The following is a 15,222-nucleotide window of genomic DNA, read 5'->3' as shown; positions in this document are numbered from 1 at the left end:
CAAAAAACCCTTGAATTTGACTAGTTTCTCTTAATGGACTGGTTTTTGTCATTAAGGGTGATTAATCTTGTTCAAGAGGCTAAAAAATTTAGAAAATGTGTTACTTGGGGTCTAAATTGATCATACGAGTAGTCAAAATTTGGATTTTTTGAGTGTTTTGAGTGCATCTAGATGTATCAAAACACCTAACCACATCAATTGTTTGATCAATTGGGGAGAAATTTGACTCTGTTTGCTTAATTTTGCCTTAAAGAGGAGACTATAATTAGGAGTAATTAATCTCCTAATTTAGATTAATTTACACAATTGTTGATGCACAAAGATTAGTTTTTCCTTGCTTTATCCAATGGTATGTTTAATTGTGTGAATTAATTAGAGATTAATAGTTAATTAAAGTCTTTGATTAGTGTAAAAGAGAGAAAGATTAGTGAAATGATTAATTTTAGATTAATCTTTAATCACCTTTTTACATAACCCATTAAGGCTAATGAGCATTCAATGAGAAGATGCTCATGAGTTGTCAATTTATCCATTTTGGGGGTCATTTATGAAGGGTGTAAGGTGTGTCATTAAAGGGTTGACTTTTTTTGATTCCACTTACCTTTTTTTTTGGAAAAATGCTCATATCCCTTTCATTCTAAACTCAAAAAATATTCCTTCCAAAAAGGGAAATTCGTATTTCCCACACTAGACTAAAAAAAAACCCCCCACGTGAACGAAAATCTGACGTGAATGGAAAAATCACGTGAACGAAAATCTCACGTGAACGAAAAAATCACGTGAACGAAAATCCCACGTGAACGAAAAAATGACGTGAACAAAAATCCCACGTGAACGAAAAAATGACGTGAACAGAAATCCCACGTGAACGGAAAAACGACGTGAACGGAAAAATGACATGAACGGAAATCCCACGTGAAAAAAGATATAAAAAAAAAATTAATTTCCACGTGAAGTCCGGTTCATGCGTGAAAAGTGTTTCACGGCATGAAACAGCAGTTCATGACACGGGGAAAAAAATAAATAAATAAAAATCAAAATTTAATTTCCACGTGAAGTCCGGAGTTCACGCGTGAAGGCGTGAAACAGCAGTTCACTTTGGAAACCACCCCTGTTTGGAGGCCCGTATCTCCTAAACCGTATATCCGATGAAGGCGCTCTAGGGCTCATGGGAAAGCTGACATGGAGCTTTTCAACTTTGGACATGTCATCCGAAGTCAAAATCGATCATTTTGGCCTCCGACCAGCAGTCTCAAAATTCGACCTGGAAATTTGAGGCAAAAAACAGCCCAAAATCACGAAAAATCACAAAAAATAGCGTGAAAAGGACGATGAGCCATATTCGGGCTACTTTTTGAGGACCTAAACAACAAAACCACGGACGACTCAAGGGAACAAAGTTGTAGTACTCCAAAAATACTACAACTCCCTTATACAGAGTTTTTCAAAATTCCTTATGGATCACCCTCAAAAACGTGCTGCGAAACAGGGAAAAAATTATCAGAATTTTTTTTCATTTTGAGACAGAGATGGAAAATAGGTTTTAGGACCTTCTCTTCCATCTGGGAAGTTCCTAGCATACACTTTTTCCGAAAAAATATCTCAGATCGTTCACGTGCGTATAGCACCTAAGCTAATTAGGGCAAACAGACACCCGTTTGATCCAACAAAGAGTACGCCAAGCCTGTTGAGGCTGTAACGGGTTGTGGGAAAGTTTAAAAAAAATTGTAATTGCTTATTATTAAGGAGCATTTAGGCACTCTGACATGGCCACAATAGAGGGAGTACCAGGGATCGCAGAGGGACTAAACCCAATGGCTGACATCTTCGAGCCATTGAGATCCATGCCACAAATTCACCTCCCAATGCCATTGGCCATGCCTATAACAAGCGTGTTATCGGGGTTTACACCCCTTGTGAGATATCGATCCCACTGGGCTTTGGCCCCTTGCCTAACATTCTCGCACGTCCAATAAGCACCAACCCTTTCCTGGATGCCCACACTTTGGACATATTGACTAGTCTAGGAAGGGGGGTGGCCCAGGGACTAGTGAGTCTCTTCCAATAAGAGCACTTACATACGGCCTCAATGAATCATACAGAAATACGGCCGTACAAATTTCCAAAATTATGGGCAAATACGACGGAACAACAGACCCTGTTCAATTCATTCAAATGTTTGAATAGAGATATGAAGCCTTTGGAAATCCCAACTGCCCCACTAAGGTACCGTTGAACTTATGCTTAGAGGGAAAAGCTAGTCGATGGTTCACCGCATTGATGCCGACGATCAAGACCAACTTCAAAACCTTGAAATCAGCCTTTATACATGGCTTTTCCAGACAAGGTGATCGGTGGAGTGCACTAACAGAACTCTATTTAATTGAGCGTCAACCAAATGAATCCATTAGAGATTTTATCCTTCGGATAAAACTCTTGGACTCACGTTGTGAGTCATGGGAAAAACTAAATGATGTTCAATTGAGGAGATGTTTCATGATGGGCTTGAAGAATAACAGCTTACACAACTTGATCATTGTATCCAATCTGGAAACATTCGATCAATGTTGCAAAGAAGCAATACGTTTAGATGACAACATGCTAGAAGATGATCATGCTACAAGATGTTCCTCATCTAAAACAAATGAAGCAATGGCAAAAGAAAGATTGATCTCGGAATTGACATTTCCAGAATTTTATACAGCCTTGCTTAAAACCCAACAACCAACATCTGTAAGAGAGGATCAAAACCCTCAAAACCAAACACCCTTAATGCCTATCAAAGTGAATTGCAAAATGCCTTGTGTTGAATGCAATCACTACGACCATCCCAATCCTCATTGTGCATACAAGGCACCTATTTTTCTATACTGCATATATTGTAAAACCTTTGACCATGATACTAAAAAGTGTCCCGCTTCATCTACAATGGCCTCAAACCCTCCATCTTCCGTGCACAAAACAGAAACAATCCAAAGGGTAGAAACTGCTCAGGAAGTAGTTAATCGGACACTTCAATGTTTCTATTGTCGTGGACCTCACAAGGTGGCAGACTGCACAGTTTGCCCATAGTCACTGACACCTTGTGACCAATGTGTGAATGATGTGGCATAGATCACATGTTCCAAGATTGCCCAAGACGAGTTGCTTCAATGCAACTTGTCTCACAAAATACAACTCTTAACATCTTAAGTGTACAAAATGGGCAATCGTCCACAGTGCCATTGAATGTGCTTACATGTTTACAAGCCAAGGCACGAGAAACAGTCAAAATGAAAGCAAAATACAATACCTCAACATGGGTAGAAGAACATGCTTTAAAATAGAACCCAAAAGAGAAAACAAAACCTTCTAAATTCAAGAAAAACAAAAGACAACAAACTATCAAAACCAAGGTCGAGTTAAAAGACAGGGAAAAGGAGTCTATACAGGACATGAACCTAAAGAGGGACATAAACACAAAAGAGCCAGAAGCTATACATGATGTAGAAGCATCCACATCAAAAGACACAACACGAACCACAACACCCATATGTGCGACACAGAATACAAAAACCCAAAAGAAAATTCGATCTCGTCACATGGGTAAACATAATGAAAAACTGACAAACCAAAGAAAGTCAGAGAATGAAACAAGTTCTAGTACATCACTAAGTGAGGATGAAACAAGTTCTTACTCTTCACTTAGTGTACCACATAAACCAATCAAGAAACTAGAACCCACCCAACCACCCCAAATGGATAATAATGATCACATGATATATGCGAAACGCAAAAAACAAGCTCAGGAGAGCATGCTTAGCTTGGTTGAATGTCTTATAGGGTCACCGGTTGTGATTGAGCCTCATAATGCCAAACCTAAAACAGCAACCAAGATACAAAGCCTAGAGGAGTATTGCTTTCCCTTTCAAGAGGAAGACATACTCTCTACAAAAGAGTATTTTGAAAGAGACTGTACGAACTATAGACTTGAGAAAGCACGTAAGGAATTCGATAATTTCCTTACAAGATTAAAACAGTCTCTCAAAACCTCATTCGGAGGAATTCTCTTCTCTGATAATAAAGACTGCATCACATCAACACTTGCACCTTTAATGGCTCAACCTGAGTTATACAAGGACATAACGAACTACATAAACTAGGACTGTGAGGATTTGCAAGTCTCCAAATAGCCCTCATTAAGAATTGTTAGAGGGCCAAGTGTGCCATTGTACGCATTGGGTACTTTTGAAAAAACTGAGACCTAAACAAAGGATGAAAATGAATGGGAATATGAAACAGACACAAGATCTAAAGCTGAAACACTAACCAAAACACCCATGGTTCCTTTGGAAGATTCTATCATGGTATGGTTGGATTTCCCTACAGGCAATGATGTTCAGCGCAAACGCGCTATCATGGTATGGTTGGATTTCCCTACAGGCAATGATGTTCAGCGCAAACGCGCATTGATTAGCCCTTGAGCGTCATAACATCATGACAATAGACACTTGGGTGTCATTGGGACAACCTAAACTCACCCCGACAAGCAATAGTCTTGCAAAAGGAACCAATGAACAAAATATTGAAGTTCCAGGTTACTTTAGATACACTGCTCAAACAATCGATGCGATATGGAATTTACATTCCATGTCACCCTAGATTCCCTTGAGTATGATGTCATCCTTGGAGGACCTTGGATAAGTGAATCGTTGTATTCACTAGAAGAATCCATGCAAACATCACCTTGAACACTCCTACATGCAATGTACAATTGCTATTATGGGAGGAAGAAACCTTGCAAGAGATGGAACTTCCAACATATCTTACTGAAAAGATCCCCGAGATTTTGGTTGGATTGGAAATTGCAAATAAAATCACCACAGCTCAAGCATAGCTTTATCCAACACGAGAACACAATCTCATGACCTTCGAGTTATGGGATTTGTTAGGTCAACCAACACTCATGGCACATTCTGAAAGGATTACCTTTACACAAGACTTGAACATGCCATGTTTGGGGTACTTTGAGCATACAATGTATATTGAAATTAACTCACTTACTTGCAATTTTTTTGTGGTTGAGTATGTGTTGGAAGTAGATTTGATCTTGGGGCATAAATGGACTGTTGTTGCCCAAGCACCACTGTGCTTTGCTAGTGATAAAGTCATCATGATGGTTAATGACAAAAATTTGACAATACCATACTGCCCAGGAAGAGGATCCAACTTTATCTATGATGTTGAACGAAAAAGGATACAAGCCTCTTCCACAAAAGCCCCTCTACACAAGGACCTACCATCTGCATCAACAACCAACTCTGATAAAGCCTCTACTCCTTCAACCCCATCCTCACCTACTACGAAGTTCAATGCCAAAACCTCGCAATTAGCAGCTATTCTTGAAGAATTTCCCAACCACCTATCTCTACAGGAAAGGCTCCGGATCCTATGCATCTTCATCAACAAACCTCACCAAAGGAGACAACTACATGCTCAAAGGTCTCTTCATCGACAACCACTCCACAAGAGACTCTAACCTCATCATCAACAATGCAATGAGTCTCAAACCTCTAGCCTCAGTGCTAACCCAAGTCAAGGAGGGCCCCAAACCTTCCACACCAACCCAAAAGAAAACTCCACCTAGATTCCCACAATCACGATATCTTAATAGTATCGAAATGTGGGTGAAGAAGCAACTACTTGTAGCTGAAGGCTACTATGAAGGTGCCAATCAAATTTGGGTGCCTCAATAGTCAAAACCTCTTCCTCAATGCAGCACTTGGAAGCCAAGGAAGAAGAAGAGTACTCCATAACACCGTCCACAAGAGCCTATGCGAGTTCCTCAAAGAACTTCTCCAATGCAACAAGTGTGGGTACCAAAAACATTGTTGCGAGCACAAGGGTACTACCAAAGAAATACCAAAGATTGGGTCCCCAAGCGCATCACAAAGTCCCCTAAGCTTGCACAAAAAAGAAAGCCTCAGCACCAAGCACATCGGCCACCACTTTACAATGTTCATCAATACCTGTGCCTGTGCTTTAACAACAAGGATACTATGATGGTAATTCCATCATATGGTTTGCCAAAATCGAACAACGTGAAGAAAACCTCACCACACTGACTTCAATCCCAACAACTTCACCTAAAGTTAGATAAAAATGGAAGCCCTAGCAATAGCAAGTAAACAAAACTACTCTCATCATGCATTCAGCACCAACACAAGAGCTTGTCTGTTCAAGCAAACAATTAGCAGTCTTCCCTACTGCCTCGACATCATTTCAGTAACAAATTCAAGATCAAATACAGGGACTTAAGAGCACATCAAGAATAAAATAACAATGCTCTTGTCACTCCTTTAGAAAAGATAAACGATCCATACTAAGCATGTACAAACACAGTTGTCATTTCAAGGCCCATGTCAATCCCTGCAGTTTCACGTCTGCAGATTCACGTCTTGGACATTCACATGTGCAGTTTCACGTCTGACAATTCACATCATATGTTTCACGTCATGATCATTCACATCTTGGACTTTCATGTCTTCTCTTTCATGTCTTGGCCCTTCAGGTCTGCTCTTTTATGTCTGCAGATTCACGTCTTGGCCCTTCAGGTCTGCTCTTTTATGTCTGCAGATTCACGTCTTAGTCCTTCACGTCTGCTCTTTCACGTCTTGATCATTCACGTCTTGGACTTTCACGTCTACTCTTTCACGTCTATAGATTCACGTCTTGGTCCTTCACGTCTGCTCATTCACGTCATATGTTTCATGTCATGGTCTTTCATGTCTTGCTGTATCACGTCTGCTCATTCACGTCCTAATGACTCACGTCCTGACTATGGCGTGAAATAGCAGTTCACGCGAAAAAAAATTGAGGTAAAATTTACAAATTCACGGAAGTCCATCTCACGGGTTAAGAACTTGCGCTTTCCCGATTTAAGTCTCATCTCATGGATTAAGCCATATCACACAATAGCCACTATATATTTGTTAAGCTTATTGCTTACTATTTTTTTTGGCTAAATTAATGTAGCAGCTGCTCCATGAGTATGAATCCATACTCATGCGCACTGGAGAACATTTGCACCAATGCCTCACCATCAACAACTTCCAGGTACATCTCTGGATGGGGGGGCCATGGTGGGCAAAAGTCTGGTCAATGGTACAACCCATCGCCTGGAATTTTCCTTCAAATTACAAACCTCTCCAAATTGCGCCACAATCTTCACAACTCAATGATTTTTAATCCTTAGTGAGGATATCTATATTAGCCTCACAAGTCGACGTAATTCTTTTAATCCTCACCAACAAGTGGCTACTTCAACACAGTGAGCCTATGCGAGTTCCTCAAAGAACTTCATGAACTCAACAAGTGTGGGTACCAAAAAGATTACTGCAAGCTCAAGCGTACTACCAAAGTAATACCAAAGCTTGGATTCCCAATCAAATCAAAAAGTCACCTAAGCCTACACAAAGAAAGAATTATCAGCACCAAAAGAATCAGCCACTAATTCATAATGTTCATCAAAGATGGGTGCATGTGCATGTGCTGCAAGAACAAGGATATTATGATGGAAATCCCATCATATGGTTGCTAAGATCGAACAAAGTGAAGAAAGCCTCACCACAACCGACTTTAATTCCAAAAACTTCACCTAAATTTTAACAAGAATGGAGGCCCAAGCAACACCAAGCAAGCCAGTCACCCCCACACGTGCATTCAACACATACACACGAGCTTGCGTGTTTAGTCAGCGCGCAAATGGAAACCAACCAATAGTTGTACCCATCGCCTCAACAACAATTGAGCAAAAGTTAATCAATCCCCACGTATGCAAATGGAGACATTGCTCTTTTCACCCCTCTAGATGAGAAGCATGAGTGTAGAAGCTATGCGACAGACATAAGAACCTTTTCTCTCAAAAAGGAGAGTAGTCATAAGAACTTGTTTCTTGCAAGGTGGTAATTGAAAAAGAAAAGACAAAAACACAACGAAGTCACAAAAATGGTCTACCTAAAAATGGTAGAATATCACAAAGAAACTCCCAACGATTTTCAATAGCCATTACATTTTTGTTAAGCTTATAGCTTACTATTATTTTGGCTAAGTTACTGTAACAGCTACTCTATGAGTACATATCCATACTCATGCACTGGAGAATATTTGCACTTTCGAAAGCTTTCTAGGTACATCTCTGGATGGGGGGCCATGGTGGGCGAAAGCCTGGTCAATGGTACAACCCATCGCTTGGAATTTTCCTTCGAATTACAAACCTCTCCAAATAAAAACTTAAATCTTCACAACACATTGATCTCTAATCCTTAGTGAAGATATCTAAATTAGCCTCGCAAGTCGACGTAATTCTTTCATGTCTCACCAACAAGTGGGTACTTCAACAAGCTCAACTCAATAAGAGTCCATTTGAATCATTTAATGTACTTCATGATTATCTACTTTGTAAGAGTACTTATATATACATAAGAGCATAAAAAGCACATGGGAAGAAGCATGCAGGAATAGGTCCTACTTAACATTTGACAAGAATCCTACCACACAAAGGGCCATCATCAAAGGCCAAAATCTTCAAGGGATGAATGTTGCTTCAATGAATAAAATGAGGAACTTGGAATCACAATCTCGGTAGTATGATGAATTTGTCTACGTTCCTCCAGATTCTTCTTTCTCTTCTCCCCCATTATTAACATCTCTTAGATTCCCAACTAACACAACATGTAACTCTGCTTATGATTGCCAAAAACAAAGCAAGAAAAAATTATACCCACAAAAAGCTCACACAAATATAATAATATATTTGTGTGAGCTTTAGATTCCCAACTAAGACAACATGTAACTCTGCTTATGATTGCCAAAAGCAAAGCAAGAAAAAATTATACCCACAAAAAGCTCACACAAATATAAAAATGCAATCACTTGCACAAAAAACCCCACAACCCCCACCTCGTTAAGAATTCCTATTAATCTCTAATCTTTTCATTTCCTAACTAGCCTTTCTCATTCCTTCCGGAGGAACAAGGAATAGCCATCAACAAATCTTATAAATCCTCCCCATACAAAGGTCTTCAATGCGATCACGAGGATGCGATCGACATCAAGAAAGGGAGAATGTTAACCCATTTCTAGGGTAACAAGAGCTACTTCCATTATCTTACGTCAAGGAGTCAAGGTAGATACAACAAAAGGTCATACATTCAAGATATGAAGTAATGGTGTCCAAATCTATAGCTTGGTCTGGCGCCCATAATGGTCCGATGGAATACGTGTATGGCGATTTTCGCTTCAAGAGTATGTGGTAGCAAGATGAAGTCCCAAGTGATGTACTTCATGGATATATTATGAAAGTAGTCATTATGATAGCATTAGGAATCTTATGAGCCTAAAGTGCTCAGCCGGCCACAGTTTAAGTGAGTGTGAACATTTATGGCCATGTATATAAGTGAAAGTCTCTCATAATACAAAGAACTTTCCCAGTATACAGAGTCTTGCTCTTGCTAATCCTCTCTAATCCATGCTAGTGAGTGTGTATGATTGAAGTGAGGTGAGAGGAGGGACGAGTACACATAGTGCAACGTGGCGGTGTGACAATGTTTGCAAGAGGCACAGTGGAATTGCTTATCAAGGAGTTGTGGAGCTTCGAGACCTCAAGGGTTACGAGCTCGGCCAATGGAAAGATCCCCATAATAGTTGCTCCAGGAAATCTTCTTGTATTTCGACGAGGGTTTGGGTGAGCCATAACATGGTGGTGTGGTGAAAAGTATCCCATAATGACTTGCACTAATGCCAATGGTGACTTGCAGTGGAATAATTGATAAATGTTGCTTGAAGTAGCCATCATTGAGTTAGATGTCCTATGAGGGTTCCACTCCTCCAATGATCCATTTGGGCGCCCTAAAGATCTATAGATGGCCCACCACTAGAGTGCTCACCATCCTCAATGAAGCAAAGAAGAAGAAGAAGAAGAAGCAACACATGGAGAGAAGGTATTTGCACGAAGGGTGGGTGTTTACACGGTTTAACATACCCGACCTACTATAAGATGCTTAGATATCTTACCCAATTCTTGTAAGATTTGGAGTTAGAGTGGAAAAGTTAAATTTTATTCATGCATTTTATATTTTTTCATGCATTGTTGGAGTTAGTAGCTTAGAAACATTAAAAAATAAACCAAAATCAATTAAAAAACAATCAATCACTTGTATAAATACATAAGATATAATTAATAACCTTAATTACCTCCATCAAAATTCTAAAGAATATAAAAAAACTCTAAAAACTAGACCAAACCATCTCTCAGATTTAGAGATATGAGCCCATAGCCCCATGAAAAAGTGGTGTGAATCTAATAGATGTGAGCTTGGAGATATGCGCCATGAGCTTGTGAGTTTGAAGGCGTGAGCTTAGAGATATGAGTCTAGAGGTAGGTATACCTAATATTGTACCACCTAATTAAAATTTTCTTGAGGACTTGTAAGGACATACCCTCATATCCTATAAAGATTTTTCAATAATACAATTTGTACCAAATTTCAAAGAAAATTCTTCTCCTTTGTAATTATTGGAGAATTAAGTATAACTATTGTCCAATAATTGCTCACACCAATCGTATCATAGGCCTGAAGCCTTATGTACTACTTGGAATCCATGCCCAAGTAGGCCTATTTCTTAAAAAACAAAAATCGTGAGTTTATTTCCTAAAAAATCTATGAGCCTAGCTTAAATCCATAATGCATGAGCCTACAGACGTGAGCCTAAGACCTAAGCCTACAAGATGTGGTGTGAGTCTAGCTCAACAACCCTATGTATTTTCATACAAAAAAGGCACGAGCCCACTAGGATGTGAGTCTAAAGGTGTGAGTCTAGAGGCACGAGTCCAAAATATGTGAGTCTAGAGGCATAAGCCCCCTTGAGATGCGAGCCGACATATGATGTAAGCCTACAAGAACGAGCCTACAGATATGAGCCAAGGGAAAGAAGTTTTAAAAAATCAAAAAACATAAACTAAAAAAAAACTAATTTATTTTGGTAACTTGGGCCTAACACATGCATTTGAATTGATTTTCAGACTTGCTTCTGAGATCAAATCAGAATGTGAAACCCTTTGATACGAATAATTATTGGAAATTACAATCCAATTGAAGGGGTGAGGTTAAGGGGAGTACACATGAGGTGTGTGGTGAGGATATTGTGCTATGGTGAGAGGTAGACTTGGTGAAGGTGAGTAGGGAAAAAGAGTTTAGGGTAGGGCAGTAAAAGGGCCGATGGGGTGGTTAGTGCAGAAGGGTGTGGGTGTGGTGGTCAAAAAGCCAATGGAGTGAGTAGTGCAAAAGGGTGTGTGTGTGTGTGTGACACTCAAAAAACACTGTAAAATTTGAAAAGTTGTGAAAAGAGGCAAAAAGGGCAACTCAATGAACAAACTTTGAGGTGATTTAAAGTACCAAGCAAGTACCCTATACTATAATCTTGTACAAACATAGTCTAGGTGTTAAAAACAATGTAGAATGTACTCCCAATCAAGCTAGAAAAATTTGTGCATTTGCAATGAGTGTATTTTTGCATGCACAGAAGCTTTGCTTACTTGATCCTCATCCCTAAGCTTGATAAAGAACAATGATGCAAAATTTAATGATAATTAAATAGAGAGAGAAGAGAGAGATGATTGTGTGTTCAATGTATTATATGGTATAAAAAGATAATAATGTTTGCACACCTTTTAAGGTAAGATAAATACATATATGTTGGTTGACGAGCCCTTGATATTATAGGGGGAAAAGAACCACCTAAATGATGGCCAAAACTGAATGAGTGTGGGGCTAGGGTCCATGGCTAAGACCTCACTGTACCTTATGGACTTTCTTCTGCTACTCCTCTACATGAGCATGTTAGCTAATCTAACTTAAAATTGATACCTAAATTAGCGATGATTGAATATATACTGAGATTAACCATCTCCATTTGCATGTGAGGGTGGGGGCCTTTTTATACATAAAAATGATGGTTGGAAACTAATAATGCACTCCCACATGACTCACTACATGTAGCCCACCAAAATCCATGCAAGTCAACTTTAATCTTCATTTAACCTCTCATTTTGTCATTCAACCACTCCACATGCATCTAACCCTTACATCAAGTTAACTCACTCTTTTAAGCATGGCTTGAGTCTTCTATTAGTTCTCAAGCTTATCCCCTTATTCAATTTATTTTTTTAGCTCAAAAAATTAACCTTAAACTTTACACCTAAAAAATTCAAACCTAAGGTTTTACACTTTACCCATTTAACCTTTGTCCATTTAATGTGCACTCTTCTAATTATAATTTGCCAAGGCTAAAGCTATGACACCTAAGCACACATGCTTTGGATATTATTTTTATTTACTTAATTTTTCTTAAACTAACTCATTTATTTATTTCACAATATTCTCCAATGTCATTTGTTTTCTCTTTCTAACTCTAATTTTTGTAGGGAGCTACACATGTGCACATGGTAACGTCCCAAATAAATTTGTGCACATACTAGTGTGGCCAATTAACTTAAATTTTATTTTTCTCATACCTTTGAATTTATGTTATTTATATCCACATCATCTCTCATTGAATCTACATTCTCTCACTAGAATATGCATTCCAAAAAATAATACCTCATTATTTTAATATATAGGTAGAGGGATCTTACAAGAGTCATTGTAGCATCCCTTTGCCATCATAGTTGCTAAGTTATGCCTCTAAGAATGGTGAGGTTAGTCCCAGTTTCCCTTGAAGGATTGATGTTCCACATGAATTTTGGAGTCTTGGACTTACCCCTGGCTCGAGGAGCATACTATTAGGAAGGCCATGATTGCGATCTACTCAAGATTGCGATTTGCTCAAGTGGTGCATGATTGGGATCAAGATAACTTACATGTCCTCATAGATTAAGGCACATTGACCTTATCTCTAGAGAAGGGTATTGATGGTGGAGCCACCTACATGATACCATCACCATAGGGAAGGCAATTGAGTTACAACAAGAGAATGTCTCTTAAGAGGAGTTAACCATAACATGGTATGAGTTTCCATCAGAGGTGTGGCCTTGGATAAGAACTACAATCCATTAGGGCTAGAAGGTGAAAGTTCTAAACCATTGGTGAATTGGTTAATGCCCTATCAAGGGTTTGACTGTAACATGGTAGACATAGTTGAGTTAGATCTAAATCCTAGTGGGACAAAGTTTCCCTTGGAACACTGGATAGAGGAGGAAGTCTTGGAAGAGTTCTTGATGGTCCTCTTAGTGGACTGGGAAAATCCTTGCATACATTGGCCACCACACTAGAGGAGTCTTGCCAAAAAAACATAGAAACCATGAAGGTGATAAGCTTGGGGAATTGGAGTTTGATGGATGAGATATAGGAGCCATCCTTCCCTTCCAAATCCTTGCATACATTGGCCACCACACTGGAGGAGTCTTGCCAAACAAACACAGAAACCATGAAGGTGATAAGCCTAGGGAATTGGAGTCTGATGGATGAGATATAGGTGCCGTCCCTCCCTTCCAAAAGAAACTATAGATCCTATAAAAAACCTTGACATAGTACCTGAAAGTAGAAGAGGGTTGACCATCATAAGACTAGAGAGGAAGCCTTGCCCATGGAAGAACTACCCTCATCTTGGATAGAGGAATGTGTAGGAGACTTTCCCTTACATCTGTGAGCCTGCTAGCATGACCCCTTATCTTTGCATCAAGCCACGGGTCATTTTTGCTATCAAATTTGTTTCTCTTTTGCTTCTTGTCGAGCAAGGATCTTTTTTTAACTCAGCTTTTTCTTGGGCTACTTTCTTATCATGTGCAGCTCACAAGGCTTCTTTGGTGAGACGACCATAGTACTTTTTGAATTTACTTCCATTGAGAAAACCTACTATTTCAACTCCATCTAGAGTATCAACATGCATGGTACCTTGGGGTTATTTCACAAACTCTAAATGTTCTTTTCCATGTATATTTGAGTTTTTTTTCTCACTGGCTACTTTCTTATCATATGAAGCTCACAAGGCTTCTTTGGTGAGATTGCCCTAGTACATTTTGAACTTACTCCCATTAAGAAAACGTAGTATTTCAACTCCATCTAGAGTTTCAACATGCATGGTACCCTAGGGTTATTTCACAAACTCTAAATGGTCCTTTCCTTTTATAATTGAGTTTCTTTTTCTTTGGCAGACCTTGTTCATATGTACAAGATCTCTAATTTCATTTTTTAAAATCCTTGAGATTATTATCAAGCCTTTTCTTTCGGCGATCCTTTTTAGCTAACATGTTTTGCACAACAATCTATCGTTCTTCCTCAAGTTTTTCAAGAATGAACAACTTGGTATGCCAACATATTACCTTTAAGAATGAACAATCGGTCTGTCAACATATTACCTTTGATTCTCTCAGCTACTATTGCTACCCTTATCATGAATTCCCAAGGCATTCCTGCCTCAACTCCATATACCATCTTAAAAGGTGTGCAACCAATTGCAACTTTGTAAGAGGTGCGAGAAGCCCATAAAGCTATGGGCGGTTAGCTTAAATTCCCAATCATTGTGTTGAGCCTCAACAATTTTAGTTAGTATAGAAATAAGGACTTTGTTAGTGCTCTTGGATTGAAAATTTTCTTGTGGGAAGTATGTCATGGATTTGTTACGATGTGTGCAATCATGAATGTTGGTAAGATATTTAATCATATCATTTGTTAAGTGCTTTCCCTGGTCACTTACCATTTCAAAAGGATAACCAAAATGGGTAATAATGCTTTTGTAAAGAAACTTAAGCTTCGAGGATGGTAGATGTTGTGGCCAGACATATGGGTCCCACAAAATCAATATCCTATTTCAAAAAGGGTTCTAAAAGTTTAACAGGGTGTAAAGGCATCATGTCCTTTTTTTGTGGTTTGGCACATTATTGGCAATCGTCACATCCTCTAATAAATAATGCACAATCCTATGCACAATCCTTCAAAAGTGTGGGACTCCAATACTTGGATTTGAATATCTCTCTTGCAGTAGTGTGGTGTCCACCACTAGCTATCCCTTGGTGTGCTTGTTTTAAGATATATAAGTATTCACCCTCCCTAGGGAAACGTCTTAGTATGTCATCATTACCTCACAGGAATCAATTGGTAAGTATTTGCTTCTTTTAGCAATTTCCTTGCTAGATCTTGCCTTAACTTCTTCAATTCTAGAAAACCATTAGCTACAAAGTTAACA

This window comes from Cibotium barometz, chromosome 41 (genome assembly GCF_041138505.1).
Source record: "Cibotium barometz isolate CiBa-2024 chromosome 41, ASM4113850v1, whole genome shotgun sequence".
NCBI classification, from domain to species: domain Eukaryota; kingdom Viridiplantae; phylum Streptophyta; class Polypodiopsida; order Cyatheales; family Cibotiaceae; genus Cibotium; species Cibotium barometz.
This window is presented reverse-complemented; position numbering follows the sequence as displayed.